Source organism: Dipodomys merriami, unplaced genomic scaffold, assembly GCF_024711535.1.
Source record: "Dipodomys merriami isolate MVZ:Mamm:240054 unplaced genomic scaffold, mDipMer1.0.p SCAF_2, whole genome shotgun sequence".
Classification (NCBI taxonomy): domain Eukaryota; kingdom Metazoa; phylum Chordata; class Mammalia; order Rodentia; family Heteromyidae; genus Dipodomys; species Dipodomys merriami.
This window is the reverse complement of record NW_027203381.1, coordinates 58351116-58357123: the sequence shown is the minus strand read 5'-3', so window position 1 is coordinate 58357123 and position 6008 is coordinate 58351116. Positions and strand designations below refer to the sequence as shown.

The following is a 6008-nucleotide window of genomic DNA, read 5'->3' as shown; positions in this document are numbered from 1 at the left end:
GTTTTCCCTACACCAATTGTTCAAGTAGCTATTTTTCCCCCACTGTAAGTCTTTGGCTCTCTTATCAAATATCAGATAACTGTAAGTGTATGGTTTTATTTCTGGGTCTTCTAATGTATTCTATTGATCTTCATCTATTTTTATGCCAATATTAAGCTGTTTTTGTTATTATGGCTATGTAGTAGAGTTGAAGTCTGGTATTATTATATCACCCACATTGTTTGTTTTGTCTAGAATTGCTTTGGCTATTCTAGGTCTTTTGTTGTTCCATATGAATTTTGGGGTTGTTTTCTCTATCTCAGTAACAAACATCAGTGGGATTTTGATGAGGATTGTATTGAATTTGAATATTATTTTTGGCAGTATGGCCATTTTCACAATATTGATTCTACCTATCCATGAACATGGAAGGTCTTTCCATTTCCTGGTGTTCTCTTTGATTTCTTTCTTCAGATTTTTATAGTTTTTGCTATAAAGAACTTTTATATCTTTTAGTTAGGTTAATTCCTAGGTATTTTTTAATGTAAATGCAGTTGTTTTCATGAGTTCCTTTTCTGCTTGTACATAGTTGGCATACAGAAAGGCTACTGATTTTTGTGGGTTAATTTTGTATCCTGCTACTTTGCCAAAGTGATTGATCAGCTCTAGAAGCTTGGGGATAGAGATTTTTGGGGTCTTTTAAGGTATAAAATCATGTCATATGCAAATAGGCATCATTTGATTTCTCCTTTCCCTTTTTTATGTCCTTTTCTTGCCTTATTGCTCTGGCTAGGAATTCCAGAACTATATTGAGGAAGAGTGGACATCCATGCCTTGTTTCTGATTTTAGGGGAAATGGTTTTAGTTTTTCCCCATTCAGTAGGATGTTGGCTGTTGGTCTGTTATATATATAGCCTTTATTGTTTTAAGGAGTGTTCTTTCCTATTACTAGCTTCTCCAAAGCTTTTTAAAACATGAATGGATGTTGTATTTTTTTGAAGACATTTTCTGCATCTCTTGAGATGCTCATGTGGTTCTTGTCTTGGGCTCTGTTGAAGTGGTGAATTAAATTTACTGATTTGCATATATTAAACCAGCCTTTCATCTGTGGGTTGAAGCCTTGGTCATAATGTATGTTTTTTTAAATTTGTTTCTGGATTCTGTTGGCTAGTATTTTATTGATAAGCTTTCAATCTGTGTTCATCAGAGAAATTAGTCTGTAGTTCTCTCTTTTGTTGGATCCTTACCTGGTTTGGGCATGAATTTGATATTGGCTTCATAGAATGGACTTAGAATTTCCTCCTTTGTTTCTATTTCATGGACAAGCTTGAGGAGTACTGATATTAGTTCCTCTTTAAAAATCTTATAGAATTCAGTGATGAATTCATCTGTACCTGGGCTTTTCCTTGTTGGAAAACTTCTGATTACTTTCTTTATCTTGTTGAATGTTGTCCTGTTTAACTGGTTCATATCTCCTTGGTTCAGTTTAGGTAGTTTTATGTCTCTAGAAATTCATCAATTTCTGCTAGGTTTTCCTTCTTTTTTGAGTATAGGTTTTGAAAGCAGTGCTTTATAATCGTTTGAATTTCTTGGGTGTTTAATGCAATGTTCCCTGTGGCATCTCTGACTGTTGATTTGAATCTCATCTTTTCTTCATTGATCTCACAAGTGGTCTGTCAATTTTATTAATTTTTTTCAAAAAAACAGATTTTTGTTTTTTTAGTTTGCTTCATTGATTTCTGCCCTAATCTTTGCTATCTTTCTGTCTAGTAGTCTTCAATTAGATTTGATCTTGTTTTTCCAGCAGGTTTTGTGTGTGTGTGTGTGTGTGTGTGTGTGTGTGTGTGTGTGTGTGTGTGTGTGTGTGTGTGTGTGTGTGTGTGTGTGTGTTGTTTTGTTTTTGTTGGTCATGGGGCTTGAACTCTGAACCTGGGCACTGTCCCTCAGCTCTTCAGTACAAGGCTAGTGCTACTACTTGATCCACAGAGCCACTTCCCATTTTGTGAGTGGTTTATTGGATATAAGAGTCTCACAGACTTTCCTGCCTGGGCTGGCAAGGATTACAGGCTTGAGCTACTGGTGCCCAGCTTCTAGCAGGTTTTTTTTTAAATTAATGGTTACTTTTTATTTTAGTAATTTCATTTATTGTTTAGGTGGTGCCAAGGACTCAAACTCAAGGCCTCATGCATGCTAGGCAAGCACTCTACCACTAAGCCATGTTCCCTGCCCTCTAGCAGTTTTAATTGCATCATGAAGTTATTTACTTGAATTGTTTCTATTTTCTTTATTTTTTTTGGGGGGGGGTCCGGTCGTGGGTCCTGAACCACTTGAGCCACAGTGCCACTTCCGGCTTTTTTCATTTTGCTTATGTGGTGCTGAGGAATCGAACCCAGGGCCTCAGGCATGCAAGGCAAGTGCTCTACCACTGAGCCATCTTCCCAGCCCCATCTATTTTCTTTATGTGTGCACTTAGAGCTATAAGTTTTCCCCTTAGCACTTCTTTTGCTGAGGTTCTATTACAATGCGTTTTCATTTTCATTAAATTGTAAGAACTTTCTAATTTCTTCTTTAATTTCTTCTGTGATCCTGGTAGCCATGCTGCCTTCATAGGATTAGGGGTTGGGGAAAGGCTCTTCACAATATTTTTTTGTCCTTATGTGTTCAAGTTCTGAGGGTTGTTCCCCATTCCTGTGATTCTCTGTTTATATATATGTTGTTGTTGATCTCTTGCAGAGAAGTGCATGTTAGGCCCCTAAATCTCTATTTGATTTGAGAAAGCTATAGTGATTCCCTATTGCTTCATCATCACCTTCTTCTGTCTCTGGATCTGCTCTATTTTGGAGTGGGAAATTGAGTCTGTTAATGTTTAAGCTTGTTTTAGAGAGATGTGTCATATTTTCTGACATTTTCTTAACTTCCTTCTGCTTCTTTCCTCTTCCTGTGCTTACTAAACTGGACTTCTAGTGATTTTTGTCTAATGTGTATCCTTGACTTTGTTTTCTTCATGTTGTATACTTCCCTAAAGTATTCTTTGCAATGCTCTCTAGTTTAGTGTTCATAAATTCCTTTAATTTTTGTTCGTCATGGAAGGTTTTAGTTTCACCATCAAATGTAAATAAATGATAGCTTCATTGGGTACACCAGTTTGGGTTGGCAGTTGTTGATCCTCAGGACTTGAATTATACCATTCCAGGTTCTTCTTTCATTGAGAGCTCATGTTGAGTGATCTGCAGTGATTCTGATTTTCTTTCCATTGTAATATAGCTCCTTCTTTGATTTTGCTGCTTTTAAAAATAATTCCTTTTTTTTTAAGTCCAATATTTTCACTATGATGTGTCTAGAAGTATTTCTTCTTGGATCCTGTCTACTGGGAGTTCTGTATGCCTCTGTCAGGAGAGTGATATATTCTCCTAAGATTGAGGAAGTTCTCAGTTATTATTTTATTGAATAGGTTCTCAATGCCTTTAGTATTGAATTCTTCCCCCTCATCAATCCTGACTATACGTAAGTTTGATCTCTTGACTCAGTTGGCCAGTTCTTTGATTTCCCTTTGCTATGTTCTGAGTGTTTTTTTCCATGCCTTCGATTATTTTTGTGTCTAATTCCCCTTTTTTTGTCCTCAACTCCTGACACTGTTTTCCATTTCACTTATTCTGTTGCCTGGGCATTCAATTGTATTTTGCAATAGGGAAATTGAACCTTCTATGCTTCTAAGTTCTTCACTAAGATCAGGTCTCATAGTATTAATTTCACTTTTTAATGAGGTTTGTAGTGTTTCTATTTTTCTCTCCATATCTTTTTGGGTGATCTGTATGTTCTTTGTCATTTCTTCCTTGCATTCTTCTATTTGTTGTGGGATATTCCCTTTTATTTCATTGGCCAATTCTCTCATTTCTTTATTTCTTTGATGGTTCTTTCTTTCACTCTCAATAGGGTCCTTTCCTGGCTTGTTGTTGGCTACACACACACACACACACACACACACACACACACACACACACACACACACACACACACACACACACACACACAATTAATTTGCTTTGGCATATGCATTAAAGCTTTGCACTAGTGAGTCATGTCCTTCCAGTAGCCACTTCATGAGGGGTTGATGTATGTCTTGCAATGGAAGTGGATCTGGTTACCAGCAATCCATAATTTGACTAAGGCAATCCAGTTTATCAAGTTAACTTTGCAAGGCAAGCGCTCTACCACTGAGCCACCTTTCCAGCCTCAAGGGTTGGTTGTTTTTTTTTGTTGTTGTTTGGGTTTTTTAAAAATTTTTATTTATTTATTATTGTGAAAATACTGTACAGAGGGGTTACAATTACATGGGCAAGATAATGAGTACATTTCTTATCAAGCATTGTAGCCTCCTCCTTTGTTTCCCCTTCCCATCCCTTCCCAGCCTCCCCTCACCCTCCACCCAATCCTCCCCCCCCACCAAAGTTGTAAAGTTCGTTTTCCACATGACAACTTGTGCTTCACATTGTTGCAACGGGTCCACCTGTACTCTTAAAAATATGGAACGCTTCACGAATTTGCGTGTCATTTTTGCGCAGGGGCCATGCTAATCTTCTCTGTATCGTTCCAATTTTTAGTATATGTGCTGCCGTAGCAAGCACCGTTTGGGTTTCTTTTAACTGTATTTTTTTGTCTTTTCTTTTTTGGTACTGGGGATTGAACCCAGGACGTTGCACTTGCTAGGCAAGCGCTTTGCCACTGAGCTACATCCCAGCCCTATCAAATTAACTTTGCTTACTGCCATTTTACTCATAAAAGTTTAACTATCTTACAATTTGTCCAGCTAAATGAGTATTTCTATTATTGGCTATTCTCCAGCAATGTCCCAATAAGGAAATAAGTTTTCTAAGTATCTTTTAGGTACTGTTAAGTGTCAGCCTTCTTGTATGGAGAAGCTTCTGTATCATCATCAAAAGTGCATTAAAAGAATTTTTGAATAAATTCATTTGTGTCAAAAAAAGTGCATTAAAAGTGTCTTTGAATAAATTCATTTGTGTCTGAATAATCCTGCAGATGCCAGAAATATATCATCTGAAGTCTTTTTGCCTGGGTGGGGAAGTTGCAGGGGTTTAAATCCCAGGCTTCACTAGGCAGGTAGTCCACTTCTGAGCTCTGACTGCAGCCTTTTTTGTGTTGCTTAATTTGGAGGTTGGGTCTCACTTCCTGATCTGGACCACAATCCACCTATTCTAGGCTTCATATTGTAGCGAATGATAAGTTTGCATTACCATTCCCAAGGCACAGATTGAAAGGGATCTTTTGAACTTTACTGTCCGGGTAGCTTTGAACCTCAACCCTCCCAATCTCAGCCTCCCAAGTAGCTAGGATTATATGCATGAACCACCTGAAATTTTTATTTCCTTACTGGATTTATGGGTTTAACAAGTTGAATAGTGCCTAGAAACTATTTGGAAATTATAGAACAGTCACTCCATTAACATTATTCTCATACATAGGGTTATTTCTCCATGACTGAACATGAGGTACACAGTTTTTAATAATGATTGATATCACTACATTATCCAGCTGTTCTTTGATTTTAATCCTTCTTCTTCAACCTCCCAAATATTAAGATTACAGATAAGTACCACCACACCCAGCTGACAATGGAACTTTTAAGGACTCTGATAGGATCAGGCAATTGTTCACACTCTTCATGAGTCCACACATAATACTGGTTTCCATCCTCTTCAGTACCAATCTTGTTCCCCAATCCAGCTGCACTTAACTGTTTATTAAATAAGTATTCATGGGAAATTTGACTTGGGTCAATCTTAATGAAGTTCTTCAAATTGCATACCCTAACATTTTCAGTCCTGGTTCACTTGGCATGAAAGTCCACCAAATCATTTCCTTAGATTTAATTAATTCTGCTTCATGTTGGGTTGGCAGTTTTATGACCCAGTTTCTTAATTAGAGTTCTGGAAATTTTTACCCAGACCAATGGTGTGATCTTAAAGTTATCAGAAACTGTACTTCTCTGAGATTTCCCTATGAATCTCTTT

At 37.3% G+C, this 6008-nt stretch overlaps 1 non-coding gene across 1 annotated transcript; it reads right to left on the bottom strand.

The window, feature by feature from the left end:
- Positions 1-4496: 4496 nt before the first annotated feature.
- Positions 4497-4604, bottom strand: LOC138832749 (U6 spliceosomal RNA). The gene has a single exon (XR_011373678.1). It is a non-coding gene; the product is annotated as a U6 spliceosomal RNA (small nuclear RNA).
- Between the last annotated feature and the right edge of the window lie 1404 nt (positions 4605-6008).